We start from the raw sequence: 16707 nt of genomic DNA on the forward strand, positions 1-16707 counted from the left end.
CGGGAACTCTTCCAACACAACAACCCAATACAACAACTCACAGTAGCTGCCAATTGTTTGACAGGGCAATTTCCAGCTGCTTACAAACATCAGCCAACTCATTTTGTGTTCAAGAATAGCTTTCACAGTGGGGCTGCATTTTATCTTGAGCAATGTGTTACAGGGCAGTGAACAAATAACTTTAAATTAAGCCTGTATATTATCTCTCAATCCATTGAGCTAAAAAGCTGCTACTTCCCTATAAGAATTGAATTGAACAAATACACAAAATGAAATTTCTATTCTGTAACAGAAAAACCTGAGGTAAAAATCAGTAGTTTCCTAAAACATTTTTGAGTTCGGAAACTCAAAAACAGAGTTAATTTATATTAAATGTAAATAATACAGAGGGCTACTCTTCTTTAAGGAAAAACTAGAAGTAACTACAAATTAGATTATGTGTAGGACAACAGTAGCTTCCATTAATTCTCAAAAATGCAAATTTATTTGCATTGATGTACAATGAATTTTGGGGATGATCTACTCTTTGGTAGTAACTGTCACCCGTAAACACTGATGTGTTACGAGTAAGTTACGTATCCAACACATTCATATCAGTAACTTATGAAAACATAGTTTTATAAGCATCCAAAAATTTTGAAAAATAACCTATTCTCATACAACTATACAATGCAATTAGAGAATGATTAATCCGTACATCAAGAGAAGATATCACAAAGAATTAAAAAAAAGTGTTACCTTAGGCACTGGTTCAAAGATTGACCAATTGTTATGTACTCATATCACTGAAATGATTGAAGATACAGTATTTTCTCATGAAGTGTGCACATCTATTAGTATAAAAGCAGCAAAGTAGTGCCAAACAAATGTATAGGCCAGCTGTTCACTCCATAAAATACTCTATAAGTGTTTTGGCATCATGTCGTCCTGTACCAAGGTAACCTCATTACAAAAAGGCTTACTTGAGCAATAATGTGCTGTTTGTATACTCCGAAAAACTGGACTGGACACTTAGTATGTAATGTACTTCAGAGTTACAAAGTATCCAGGAACTTTTCCTGTAAGTAATTTGACAAGCATGAAATTCAACTTGCATAAAAAATGAACATCATTTAATTTTTAAAGTTCACAATCTACCCCTGGCAGTTAATAAGTGGAAACATCATAAAAACATTTTGCAACTCATGTAAAAATGGTTACTCTTTTAAAATAAATCAGATCAGACAAAATTAATTGAAATTTTATTTATTCATCTCATCTCTGGGCTTTGAACAATAGTATATTAACATCAAAACATTATAGAAATATCCACATAAAAATTAGTAGGAATTAACATATTGTCAGCCTATATAGTGTCAGGACTGGACAAATTGACCAAGAGCTCAATGTTATCATCTTGACATTCACCTTAAGAGATTTAGGAATACCTAAACAAAGATGACTGACTGACTGACTGACTGACTGACTGACTGAGAGCAGAGGGATTTGAAATCCTAGCCTCCCAAATTCAAGTCAAGTCCAGTGCCATAAACATGTAGGAAGTACGTACTTGTGCTGAATAAATTACACATTCACAACTACACTGAAACAGTTATTTAACTTTCAATAACTACAAACGAACACCACCTGCACTCAACTTTGTTCACAGACAAACATTACTTTTCAGACTCACTTCTGGAAGAAGCTGCAGATGCAATGTACCTGAAACAGGCAAAACAGCACAAGAAAGTTTACATGAACACACTCTTTGAAATTCTGAAGGTAGCAGGGGCAAAATACAAGGAGTGAAAGGCTATTACACCTTATACAGGAACCAGACAGCAGTTATAAGAGTCAAGCATTGGTTGAGAAGGGAGTGAGGTAGGATTGCAGCCTATCTCCAATGTTACTCCAATCTGTACAGTACATATAGCGAGCTATGAAGGGAAGCAATGAGAAATTTGGAAAAGGGAATTATAAGTCAGGGAAAAGAAATAAATGTTCTGAGGTTTGCTGACAACACTGTCATTCTGTCAGAGACAGCAACGGACCATGAAGAGCAATGGAATGCCAGTGTCGTGAAAAGAGGATACAAGGTAAACATTAACAAAAGGAAAAGAAGGCTACTGGAATGATGCCAAATTAAATAAGTTGATGCTGGGGACATTAGATTAGGAAATGTGACAGTAAAAATAGTAAAGAAGTTTTGCTATTTTGACAGTAAAATAGTTGATGATGACCAAAGTAGAGAGGATATGAAATTAGTCTGACAATGACAAGAAAAGCATTTCTGAGGAAGATAAACTGTTAACAGTGAATATAAATTTAAGTTAAGTGTTATCTGAAGGTATTTGGAGCCTAGCCATGTGTGGAAGTAAAACATGGATGATAAACAGTTTACACAAGAAGAGAAAGTAGAACCTTTTCAAATACCACAGATAGACAGGTAGATGGTGTGACTAATACTGAGGTACTGAATAGAATTGTGGGACAACTTGACTAAAAGAAGGTATTACTTGAGTACTGAAAGGGGGAGGGGGTGCAGGAGGGAGGGGGGGAGAGATGGGGTCGGGGGGGGGGGGGGAGAGGGAGAAAGGGAGGGAGGGAGAGAGAGATGGGGTGGGGGGGGGAGAGGGAGAAAGGGAGGGAGGGAGGGAGAGTGAGTGAGTGAGTGAGTGAGTGAGTGTGTGTGTGTGTGTGTGTGTGTGTGAGAGAGAGAGAGAGAGAGAGAGAGAGAGAGGTGTAACATCATTGAAAGAGAACAAGAGATGCAAACTATAAGCAAATTCAAGAGGATGTAGATTGCAGCAGTTATTCCGAGATGAAGCGACTTTCACAGGATAGAATAGCTTTGAGAACTGCATCAAGCCAGTCTTCATACTGTAGACCACAAATACAACAAAAGCACACAGTAATATAGTTGGTCTGTTATATGTACATACTCAGCAAATACTGTAAGGAATTAGAATTAGCATGAACCAACGTACTTACTGAATGTGTTTAAATATATAAGTAGAAATATCAGCAAAATCTAACCAGACAAGCACAGAAGCAATGATAAAGGTGAGACATGTGATAGTAATCTGTAGACAACTGCATTTATCCCCTGAGGCTGTGCTACAGTTCAGTGTGCCACAACAATATAACTTAAAACAAATAAAAATTGTGATGTTTTATTCTGTCTGTGTTCTCTTTTGAATATCTTCTCACAGCAAAAGAAAGGTGTATTGAAAGTAGACCATCTTTCCTACTTCATCTATTTGTCAGAAGAGGCACTATTTCTGTCCATAGAGAAGTCCCTAATTTTCCTTCAGTCTGAGCTGATACTGAAATTTAAGTCAATTATATTAATACAAACACATTTGATGATCTTTTCAAACAATCTATAGAGGGCAAATTCAGAGGGTATCTCAGGTACCGAAGCTTTAGAAGGAAATGGTTAGATGTATGGATACTATGCAGTACAAAGTGACCAACTGTTTTAGAAATAAAGTTTTATTGGTTCTGTCACTATACATATATACAATAATATTTGGAGGAAAATTATTTAAGGAGAACCATTTTAGTCACACAATACAGGAAACAAAGATTATTTTGTTCTTCCCACAAGAAGCACACTAAATGAAACTATACTATTAATCTCCACAAAAATTCAACAAATTCATACAAAAAGTTCAGTATCAATCTACATCCTTAAAATGAAGGTTACATGATATTCTCTGGGAGAAATGTTGCTCTTCAGCAGATGAATACTTTCAGGATTAACAGATGACTTTAGAAAGCTATGAGTTACTAATTTATTAATATTTTGTGGATCTCATCATGAAGTCAAGCCCTCAGGAGTATATTCTTGAGTGCAGTGATAGTGTGCACTCCCCCCCTACCTAAAAATCTTGGTTGTGGTGACTCATCTATACAGTAGCCTGAGGTCTAAGTTTGATTGAAATGTGTGATTATGGTTGTGAATTAAGAAAGCCAACAAATTTTGAAAAACAAGGCCACAGTAACAGATCAATCTGGAGCTAGCCCCATGTCTATGTTCACCACTGCAAAGTTTCCTATGTATTTACAATACGCCAATACAACTTATGGTTCAGCTATTTCCAGTTTTGGTATGAATCCTTCTTAGTTAACATTCACTCCATGTTTAATATAGTCTTCTTCATACATAACAAAAACAACAAGGTACACTCAAATATTATGAATATTACATAAATGACGGAAAGCAAAATCAAAGTTGATATTACTGGTTGACTCGTGAATTATGTTCACGCTGAAAAAGATATGATGGCAAAAGAAGTCTGGGACAAATTGCATTTGAGGATGGAGGTCTTACAAGAAAAGTAGGATTATTTGTCAGTTAATTAACACTCAGCTGAAAAAATGCGAGAGTGTAGACGAATATCACTGACATGTGGGTAGGCACACTACTGTTGGCAGGACATCATTTTCACTTTAACACTGTTACTGTGATCGGTATACCTGAGCTTTCCAGCCCCATAATCGTAGGTGCAGAGGATGTAAAGAGTACTTCAAGCTGTCAAGTATTGGAGAAGGAAACTGCATCTGCTTTTTATTCAAAAAACAAATGGAAGAAATCAGTGAGCTGCCATAGATGTCAGAACAAGTGGCATATTGCATCTCAGTGCAGACAAAAAGTAAACCCAATGTCAGACACACAGCAAAAGAGGTATGTTGCTGATAGCCCAGAGAGAGGGACCAATAATAAAGGTAAGCCACTCCCATGTTTCTATTCTTTTGGAGATGCGGGTAATTGTCAACTGGAATGGATTTTGGACTCAGGTGCATCTTTGCATATTGTTAAAGACAAATCTCTTCTTTATGATGTTAAAGATAAGACTCATTAGGGAATATCTACTGTTGATGGCAGCAAGCTCCAATGTCATTTGGCTGGGAAACTAAACCTACATGTAAGTGTAAATTGTTAACCCACTATTGTTACAGCACATGAAGTTCATTATGTAAAAAATGTTGCAACTAACCTACTGTCTGCAGAGGAAATTGTCAAGAAGGGAAATACAGTCACTTTTGAGATGCATGGAGCAAGAGTTGTTGTTGTTGTTGTTGTTGTTGTCTTCAGTCATGAGACTGGTTTGATGCAGCTCTCCATGCTATTCTATCCTGTGCAAGCTCCTTCATCTCCCAGTACTTACTGCAACCTACATCCTTCTGAATCTGCTTAGTGTATTCATCTCTTGGTCTCCCTCTACAATTTTTACACTCCATGCTGCCCTCCAATGCTAAATTTGAGATCCCTTGATGCCTCAGAACATGTCCTACCAACCGGTCCCTTCTTCTTGTCAAGTTGTGCCACAAACTCCTCTTCTCCCCAATTCTATACAATGCCTCCTCATTAGTTATGTGATCTACCTATCTAATCTTCAACATTCTTCTGTAGCACCACATTTCAAAAGCTATTCTCTTCTTGTCCAAACTATTTATCGTCCATGTTTCACTTCCATACATGGCTACACTCCATACAAATACTTTCAGAAACGACTTCCTGACACTTAAATCTATACTCGAAGTTAACAAATTTCTCTTCTTCAGAAATGCTTTCCTTGCCATTGCCAGTCAACATTTTATATCCTCTCTACTTCGACCATCATCAGTTATTTTGCTCCCCAAATAGCAAAACTTCTTTACTACTTTAAGAGTCTCATTTCCTAATCTAATTCCTTCAGCATCACCCGACTTAATTTGACTATGGAGCAAGAGTAATCAATGAAAATGGTGATGATGTAACTACATCAAGTAACAAAAGGGGTATTTTTAAATTGGTTTGGTTTGTGCGGCACTCAACTGTGCAGTCATCAGCACCCGTACAAAGTTCCAATTTTTACACAACGCACTCTCACCACTGTCATGAATAATGATGATGAGGACAACACAAACACCCAGTCCCCAATAGAGAAAATCACCAACCCGGCCAGAAATTGAACCCAGGACCCCATGATCAAGAGCAGCAACGACAGTCACTATACCACAAACTGCAGGTGTACTTTTAAGCTGCATACCATTGACAGTAAACCTAGGAATGTTAGTCATTCAGTATACTTAGCAGAAAGTTTTTTATGGCACCACAGACTTGGACACCAAAATAGAAAGAGTCTGTCTTTAACGAAGGATATGGTAAAGGGAATACAGAATTATAGTGTATCCAATGTCCCTTTTCAAATATGAATAAAAGGAAAACAATTGCAGCTGCTTTTTAAGACTAGTAAAAGTAAATCTGCAGTGGTCTTTCAGTTAATCCATACAAATGTATGCGGCCTAATGGAGTGTGAATCCATAGGTGAGAGTTGTTATTTTCTTCCACTTATTGATGATTATTCACGATGTACTCATGTTTATTTTCTTCGTTCCAAAGACCAAGTGAGTGACACTTTTGAGGAATATCGTAATATGGTCGGAAGGTGGATGGGAATGGAGATTAAGATCATCATGTCTGGTAACAGGAGTGAACATATTAACCGGAAATTGAAGACACTTCTGGCAAAAATGGTAATCAGGCATCAAACTACCACAAGGTACAGCCTATCTCGAAATTGGGTTGCTGAGAGGGCTAATAGGACCATTGTCAAAAAAAGCAAGGAGCATGATAACTGATGCTGGATTATGAAAAGATTTTTGGGCAGAGGAGGTACCAACTACCATATATTTGAACAACAGATCACCTACAAAAGCATTAAGGAATGGAACCCCCTATGAGATATTGGTAGGAAACCTGACCTAAGCAACATAAGGGTTTTTGGGTGTGATGCAATGGCATACATTCCTAAACAGCTGAGAGGAAAATGGGACCCAAAAGCTAAAAAAGTATATTTTTGTATATTATTGTGAGGATTCAAAGGGCTACAGATAAATGGATCCATTGAATAAAAAGATAGTTGCACACAAAAATGTAGTATTCTTTGAAAGTAGGAAGGACTCTGAAGAGGGCAAGACTACCAAGTTAAATGCAACTAGTTCCAAGAGTCAAACCTTACGTGAAGAAAGAGAAAGTGAAGAACAGGAAGAGCACAGTCAAACGTAAATGAAGACTATTTACGATCAATGAGTTTGAGGATGAACAAAATGAAGAGAACAATGTAAGGCACTCCTCTTGCATACCAAAACCTGTGACAACGTTCCCTGCTTTCTCTCTTTGTTGATTGTCCTCAGTGTCGATGTAACGGCTGAAAAAATAGGGGATGGGCATGCAACTCTTTTACTTTCACTGTTTACAACCCCCCAATAATACACAGTTATATGGCCAGTGCACTATTGTTTAACCTTCAATAAACCTCATTTATATGTTCAGGCGAACATCCACATACTGCTACAATAGTTTACTGTTGAACATCTATGAGCAGTAAAAGCGTAACCACGTAATTCACATGTTCTTGAAGAATAGAAAAGTACTTATGGAGCAGACACTCTCATTGTTTTAACACACTGCCTAATTGTGTAACACTTATTTCACAGTTAAGTTGAAGCATTGTTGCTGTTCTAACTAACACAGGTTTCCTGTCTGAAACTCAGCTGTGGAGTGACTGTCTCGTGACCAAAAAATCGGGCCCTTATATATCCTCACAATAATAGTTGCTGAAATTACACATTGTCTGAAGTTAAATTTACAGAAATTACAATTAAAACTTAACTGAATAAATTAACTGAATACATCAAAAATTGGTTCTTTTTAACAGTTTCTTCTACTACAAGAGTTAGGCAGGATTATTTGTTTAAATGATGAAATTAACAGATATCATTATGCAAACACTGCTTTTGATGAAACTGAAAATTACTTTGGAATTAATGAATGGCTGGTTTTGCTAACATGTTTTTGAAGAGAGCCACATAGATACTTTAAGATTTCCAGTATTTCATCTTCCAAATGTTTATAATTAGAACAGAATTTATATTTGTTTATACGTCAGCAATAGACTTCAAGCTATGAAACAATTACTGGTTTCACCCTATAACAAAAGATACTATCTAGGAATAGTCAAAATAAATTATAAAATCAGTTACATGCATAAAACTAAGCACAAAATTAGATCTGGTGTTATATTCTTTCAAACTGAAGGCCAACCTTTCCCTCTTATGAAAATGCAGATTATACTCATATATGTCAATGGTAATTAATTCAAAAACAAAAAAAATGAATTTTAAGGAAGCAGATGGCAAAACAAGCTTGCTTCATCACAAGCCGAAAGAATATCCAGGTTTTGAGATGTATGCAGCCCAGTCTTTTAATGATGAGCCAGCAACAGCAGAAGAAGCAATGAGCGGCACAAACTCTCAAGAATGGAAAGAAGTGATTAAGAGGGAATTGGAATCTTTATCTCAATACGAAACATTTGAATGGGTAAATATACCAGCATATAAGAAATCATTACAGGCAAGGTGGGTATTCACTTTGAAGAGCCCGAAAATTCATCACCAAGACATAAAGCACAACTTGTAATCAAAGAATATTCGCAAAAACAAGGGGTAGATTGCAAAGAAACTTTTTCACCTGTGGTCAACTGTGCCTCACTGAGATATTTTTCTGCCTTGGCAACAAAACAAAATTTAACAATTCATCATATGGATGTAAAAACAGCATATTTAAATTGGAAATTGGACGAGGAGATATATGTCATTCCTCCAAAAGAAGTCATGAAAACCAGATCAGAAAGGGAAAGGATTTGCCGTTTACAAAAAAGTATTTACGGACTTAGAGTGGACATTGCTGGAATTGATGTCTACATAAAACTCTAATAAATATGAATATGAAGGAATCTTAAGGCAGATCCCAGTATATACTATAAAAGAGGAAGAGAAGAGATAATAATAAGAATAATAATGGCAACATGGGTGGACAACTTCTTTTGTCCTGACTGCAAATAAAAGCCAATTGAGAATTTTTAAGAAACATCTGCAAACCAAGTTTAAGGTGCATGATTTTGGAGAAGTTAAATGTAATTTGTGTATGCACATCACTAAGGATGAATAGAGACAAGAATTGAGCATAAATCAAAAATCTTAAAGAAATTTGGTATAAGTGATTGTAAACTCATAACTACTCCAATGGAAGTAGGAGTGAAGTTAAGTATAAATGAGACGTGATAAGAATGTTACATACTTAGAAGCAGTTGGGAGTCTATTATATTGGTCTCAAACATCATGATCCGACTTTGTTCTTGCCACAAATGCAGTGAGCAGATTTTGCAGAAACCCAAAGGAAAAGCACTGGAAAGCTCTAAAAAGGATATTACAATATCTAAAAGGAACTTCAAACCACAAATTAAGATACCATAGAGAGGTAATGCAAAACTAGAAAGCTACAGTGATGCGGACTGGGGGAGTGAATTGGGAGATAGGCACTCCACTACTGGCTACTGCTTTAAATTAATGGGTGGCCTCATTTCTTAGTCCTGTCAAAAGCACAAATCTGTTGCATTGAGTACCATAGAGGTCAATTATATGGCACTATCTTACACTACACAGGAAGCATCATGGCTAAGAACATTAATATGAGAAATAAAACCCAATTTAATCGTAGAAACTATAATGATCTTCTGTGACAATAAAGGAGCCATTAACCAAGCTAAAAATGATTTCACTAGTGCTAGGACAAAACATATTGATAGAAGGCACCATTTTATTCGAGACTATATAGAGCGACAGAACATTGCTGCACACAGAAAACATGTCCACTGATCTTTTGACGAAACCCTAGGACAAAGAGAAGTTTGAAAAGATTGTGGGGCTATTTGGTTTATCTTGTGAAGGCAAACCACAAAATGTATGTTGAAAGGGGGGTGTTGGAATTGTGTGAACAATGTATTTCGTGTGAGATTGCGGCAAAGTGCATCATGTGAAATACAATAGACCTCTCTGGCGCTATTGTACACTCTGAGTTTACGTGTGTCACATAATGTTCCTCGGTTGTTGTGTTCGATGTAGTTTACCTGGAAGTGCAAATATAGTTACTGGCATTATATGTCTTTTTCTCATAATTACTTATTCAGCTGTGTCATATCAATTTTGTTTCCATACTATACGATGACACATACACACAGGGTGATTAAAATTAAACTTTCACAATGCTGCAGAAATAGCACCACTGGTCAGAATGACGTCAAAATATATCAGAATATTATCGAAGAAGGGAGAAAACTTATGACATAAGAAAAACATAGTGTGAAAATTGATCAACAGATGGTGCTGTATCTGTCAGAATATGTAAATGAAAACAGCAGTTATGCGCACAACCCATTGAAGTTGGTATAAATATGCCGGGTACACAGCTCTTCCTCCTTTCACATTTGCGACGTTCGCCATCACTCTCTCAATGCAGGACCACATCCCGTTTGTAAAGCTGTATTACAAGAATGATGACTGTGTATACATTGCTATTTAGAAGTTCTGGACACTGAAGGGAATGAAAAAAGGAGTTGGTCCAATGACTGCCATGGGTCTGGAGAAAATGATTCCGAAATTCCAAAAGACGGGTTCGTTTGGTGTGCAACCTGGTAGAGGGAGAAAACAAATTGAATCAACATCAATGGAAGCAGTGGCCACAGCAATGCAGGAGCAAACGAGTGGTGGTGTGCAGATATGTAGTGCATGGAGAGTTGCACGAACACTGGACATACCCGTGAGCACGGTGCGTAAAATCCTACAAAACATTCTTCTTTGCTAACCATTCAAAATTACCCATGTGCATGAGTTGCTTCCTGTTGACTTGCCAGCCAGAGAGACATTTGCTTTAGAATTTTTTGCTCACTTGGAAGTGGACAACGATTGGCCATGGAAGATTTTGTGGACAGATGAGGCACACTTCCATCTGACAGGATATGTCAGTACACAGAATTGTCAAATATGGGCAACAGAAAATCACATGTAAATCAACCGGTACCACTTCATCCTGAAGAGGTCACTGTACGGTGCATGTTTACATCATTTATCATGGGGCCATATTTTTTCAAAGAGACAGGTGCTTTCAGTCCTGTTACCTGTACTGTCACTGGTACGTGTTATGAGTGTCTTTTGTGCAACCACATCATTCCCCCTCTCCAACAGTGTGGATATGTGGATGGGATCATTTTTATGCAAGATGACACATCTCCATACATTACAAATGCAGTTAAGCAGCTGCTGAAGTGCCATTTCAGGAATGCTAGACTTATCAGCTGCCATTTCCCTACAGCCAGACCATCCTGATCACCTGGTCTTAATCTGTGCGACTTCTGGCTGTGGGGCTATCTGAAAGATGTGTTCAGTGTTCCAATTGGAAACTTAGCTGCATTGAAGGCATGCACTGTGCAACACATTCTGAAGGTGGTCCCAGAAACACTTTGGATCAGTTGTGGAACACGCTGTTTCTCAATTTCAACTTGTTGCAGAAAATGGTGGTCATCATATTGAACATGTTTTGCTCCAGTCACACGGACATTAATAATCCAGTTTGAGTTTGATTGATGCTTTTTATGCGGTTCTTGGCCTCAGGACAATTAAAAACCAATTCTTCCCATACGATTTAATATGATCTTGCCATGGTGGATGGGCTTATGTAACTAACTGTATCACACCTATACACCCATGTACACTGAGTAGTATAGTCTGTTTAACATCAAACATACAGCTTAGGCATTGTATGATTCTTTCATCATATGTAGTTGACCACTATTAAATTATGGCACTTACAGCACCATTTATTGCTACAGTTTGTAACTATTTATTTTTCTTCTAATTATAATCACTCTTATATATAATCTTCAGACGTATGGTCAACTTTGTTTTTTTAAATGTGATGCTATAGTTTGGTACCTATTTTCTGATAGCAGCTATCAAGATGAATCCAATGATGTGTTACAGTAATGTCTTTGAAGGTCAACAAAAGTCAAATAGGTGGCATGAACGCCCATTTACAGAAGGTGTTCGAAGTGATAACCACTGGTATCAATGCAGTGCTGCAATATTCTTATCATGGATAGAGTGGTATTCCTTATCACATCGGTACTTATTGAAGCACATGCTCTGACAATTCTCTCTCACATATCTTCAGGTGTAGTTGGAATGTCTTTATAAACAATGTCTTTCACTAATCCCCACAACAAAAATTCAGAGGCGTCAAGTCAGGCAAATAAGCCGGCCACGACACATCTCCTCATCCAATCCAACGATTTGGGAATTGTCTCTGCAACTCGTTTCTAGTCATCAGCGAAAAATTCAGAGGCGTCAAGTCAGGCAAATAAGCCGGCCACGACACATCTCTTCATCCAATCCAACGATTTGGGAATTGTCTCTGCAACTCGTTTCTAGTCATCAGCGAAAAATGTCCCGGACACCCATCATGTTGATACCACAGTCTGTTCCTTGTTCCTAAAGGTATTTCTTCCAATAACAGACCTAATGTTTCTTGCAGGTATGTGGTGTACTTCCTATCATTAAGATTTCCTTCAATGAAATAGGGGCCTATAATTCTGCCCTCCAGAATCCCACACCATACATTCACCGACACTGGCTTTTAGTGTGCAACTTGCCACAGCCAACATGGATTTTCATTTGCCCAATAATGCATGTTGTGCAAATTAACATTTCCATGCTTCATGGATGTAGCCACATCAGTAAATAAAATCAGATTAATAAATGTGTCATCCCTCTGAATCTGAAGTTGAGCCCATTGGCAGAATTCAATCTGATGCATAAAATCCCTACCAGTTAATTCTTGGTGGAGACTGATATGGTAAGGATGATTTTTATGGTGATGCATAACATGAACACTAGTGCTCTGGCTCATACCAGAGTCCCTTGCAATTTGATGCAAACTAACACAAGGATCTAGAACCACAGTGGCAAGAGTACCAATTTCTGTTTCCTCATTAGTAGCTGTCCTTTGCCAGATATGTTTCTGATGGATTAAAGATCCAGTTGTTCTCAATTTATCATTCACATATTTAAATGTACAATGTGTAGGGTGAGTATGTTGAGGACACCTTTCAGCGTATACATTTCTAGCTGTCACTGAATTTCATTGGCATTCTCTGTAAATGAGAAGCATATCGACTTGTTCTTCGCAGGAATACGTCATTCACATTTGCTTGATTCGACGATACTAGTCTTACCATTCCTATTAGTGTTGTATTGCAAACAAAATCAATGGCATGTTAGATGGATATGCTGTATCCGGCAAATATTTACTATTTGCACGATATACAAGAGAGAATTGTGAGAGCATGTGCTGCTATAAGTGCCAATGTGATACGGAATACCACTCAATCCATGATAAGAAGATTGCAGCACTGCATTGATACCGATGGTCATCACTTCAAACACTCTCTGTAAATGGACGTTCATGCCACCTTTTTGACCTTTATTGACCTTCAAAGACCTTACTTTTACACATCATTGGATTCATTTTGATAGCCGCTATCAGAAAATAAGTACCAAACTTTCTTCTTCTTTTTTATTGGCCGTACAGCTCATGATGAGCCTTGGCCTCTTATACAATTTCCTTCCATTTCTCTCAGTCCTTTGCCAATACTCGCCAGTTTCTATACCCATCTTCCTAAGATCTTCAATTACACCATCTTCCCATCTGGCTCTTGGTCAACCATGTCCTCTCTGCCCTCCTGGCTTGCCTTGTAATATTCTTTTTGGTACTTCTGTATCATTCATGCGAGCCACATGTCCCGCCCACCTCAATCTGGAGGATTTCACTATCCTTCTGATGGGTTAGTCTTTGTATATTATATACAACTCATGGTTGTATCTCCGCCTCCATCTTCCTCTTTCACAGATTGGGCCGATAATTCGTCTGAGTACCTTTCTTTCAAATGCATCCAGTGTTTCAATATCTTTAGTTGTGAACGTCCACGCTTCAGAGGCATATGTAAGCACTGGTTGTATAAGCGATTTATAGATAGTTAATTTAGTGGTACAAGTTAGGAGCCTTGAGGATGAAGTCTTGTTAGGGCAAAATAGGCTCTATTGGCTAGTATTAATCTCTGCTTGATTTCATAGGAGGTATCATTTAGATGTATAACTGTCGAGCCCATGTACTTGAAATGTTCAACTCTCTCAAACGTATAATTGCCCACTGTTATTGCATTTGGCATATTTTCTCTATGTGCTTTTCCAGCTGCCATATATTTTGTTTTTTGTTTATTAATAATTAACCCCATGTTCCTACTATCCTGTTCGAGAGCTGTAAATGTCTCTTCCATTGCTTTTTGGGTTCTTGCTATTATTTATTTTATTTATTTATTTAGCATCTGTGTCATCGTACAAACGATATTGGACTTGTCATACATATAAATAAACAATATTGGATATACAAAATGAAATTGTCTACAACTGGATTTGTCATACACAGAAATTAAAATATAGAATGTACAAAATGAAATTGTCTATAATGAATGACAGCAAACTTACAGTTTCTTTCCACATAAATGGTTTATAGTAATTTGTTTCTCAGTAACAATATGTAACTAGTTCTATAGATGGTAAAGTATAATAAAAGCTGAAACAAACAAAGATAGAAAATTTTGGAGGTTAGTTTAGTTTGTAAAGTCATTTTCTTGGTCTTCAAGATATTCGTTTACTGAGTAGCAACATTTATCAATTAAAAATTTTCTAAGTTCCAATTTAAAATTTGTATTGTCCTTTAAATCTTTAATGTACTGAGGCAGTGCATTATAGAGCTCAATGCCCATGTGGCTTACATGCTTCTGAGTTCGTGTTCTTCTTACTTGTTCTATGTGGAGATCATTCTTGTTCCTTGTGTTATAGTTGTGACAGTCTGCACTTGTGTGGAGATTGCAGAGATTAGCTTTGGCTAAGAGTACACATTTAAGTATATAGACTATGTCATCTGCATAGGCCAGTATCTGCACTGATTTATAGAAGATTGTTTCCCAATGCAGGTGGTTTGCGTTTCTCATCACCTTCTCCAGGGTGGCTTTGAAGAGAAGACATGCCAATGCATCACCTTGTCACACTCCGTTTTTAATACTCAATGTATTAGACATCATTCCTCCTATTCTTACACTACCTTGTGTTTCACTCATTGTCATTCTCACCAGCCTTATCACCTTTCTCGAGATTCCCAGTTCATCTAGAACTTGATATAACTGCTCTCTATTTATGCTATCACAAGCTGCTTTGAAATCTATAAAGAGGTGATGCATGCCAACCCCATATTCGTTTGTTTTTTCCCAGATGTGTCTTAAGGTGAATATTTGATCTATACTTGACTTCCCAGGAAGGAATCCGCATTGGCACGGCCCCGTCGCCCTCTGTATGATTGGGAGTATTCTGTCGAATAGTATATTAGAGAATATTTTATATCCCAAATTAAGTAGTGTGATCATTCTGTAATTACCACACTCCATCTTATCTCCTTTCTTATATATAGGGCATATGATACCCCCCATTGTTGGGGCATTTTCTCCTCTTCCCATATTCTGGTGACCATTTTCAGAAGGCTTTGTTCCAGCTCTCTGCCTCCTTGCTTAAACAGTTCTGCTGGAATACCATTTGTCCTACCGTCTTGTGGTTTTTCAATTTCTTCATGGCAGTTTTCACTTCTTCTATATTTGGTGGGGTAATGTTGTTGTCTGGATCCTCTTCCCCATTCATTTCTGCTGGATTCCCTGGTGTAGTTATTCTAGGGTTGAGGAGACTATCAAAATACCTGCGCCATCTTTCGCTAATTCCCTTCTCTTCACTTATTATATTCCCTGTCTCATCTTTTATTAAGCTTGTTTTACTATCAAAAGGCTTCCGTGCCACATTCACCTCTCTACAAAATTTTCTTATTTCATTTTTGCTTCTCATGAGCTCCATTTCTTTGACACATGCTTTCATCCATTCTCTCTTTTTTCTTTGGTGAGTCCTCTTTTCAATCCTCCATTTTTCTTTGTATTCTTCTACTATCCTCCTCGTACAGTGTGATTGCAATGTCCTTCTATATGCTTTGTTCTTTTCTTAAGTTACTATTTTGCTTTAGTATCAAACCATGATGGTCTTACTTGTCTTGTCCCAATTCCAAGTATCTCTCTTCCCAATGTCTCCACCGTCTTTGTTATTGCTTCCCACTGATCTTCAATATTGTTATATTCTCCAATGTTTTCCAGAATCTCAGTTATCTTCTCCTGATAGTATTCTCTAACTTCCACTGATTCTAAAGTTGTTATATTATAATCCTTGCCCACACCCATGCTCATACCAGAAAATGATCTGTATCTATCTTTGAGCCTCTGAGACTCCTCACATCCAATAGGTCTGATTTGTGTCTCAAATCTGTCAACACATGGACGATCTGGTTTACTGTGTTTCCATCTGGTGAGTTCCATGTTCATTCATGTATTTCTTTATGTGGGAACAGTGTTGATCCTATTACCATGTTTCTAGGTGCTGCGAACAGTATAAGCCTTGTTCTGTTCTCATTACTTGTTGCATGTTTGCTGTGGGGGCCAATTATCGGTCTATAAATCTGTTCTTTCCCCACCTGAACATTTAGGTCTCTGGCTATTATTTTATCATCATGCCCTGGGCACTCATTATAAACTCTTTCCAAAGATTCATAGAATACTTCTTTCTCTTCTTCTGTTGGTGCATGGGCATTAACTATGGAATAGTTAAAGAATTTCCCCTTTATCCTGAGTGTTGATAATCTTGGACTAATGTGTGTAAACCCTATTACCAAATGCTTTAATTGCTGGTGTACAACAA

General features: G+C 37.4%; 1 long non-coding RNA gene across 1 annotated transcript in view; it reads right to left on the reverse strand.

The window, feature by feature from the left end:
• Positions 1 to 1229: 1229 nt before the first annotated feature.
• Positions 1230 to 16707, reverse strand: part of LOC124802768 — a 45993-nt gene continuing 30515 nt past the window's right edge. Inside the window, exon 2 of the long non-coding RNA XR_007017153.1 lies at positions 1230 to 1701. This is a non-coding gene — a long non-coding RNA (uncharacterized LOC124802768). The remainder of the gene's footprint in view (positions 1702 to 16707) is intronic.

The sequence above is a fragment of the Schistocerca piceifrons genome, chromosome 6 (assembly GCF_021461385.2).
Source record: "Schistocerca piceifrons isolate TAMUIC-IGC-003096 chromosome 6, iqSchPice1.1, whole genome shotgun sequence".
NCBI lineage: Eukaryota > Metazoa > Arthropoda > Insecta > Orthoptera > Acrididae > Schistocerca > Schistocerca piceifrons.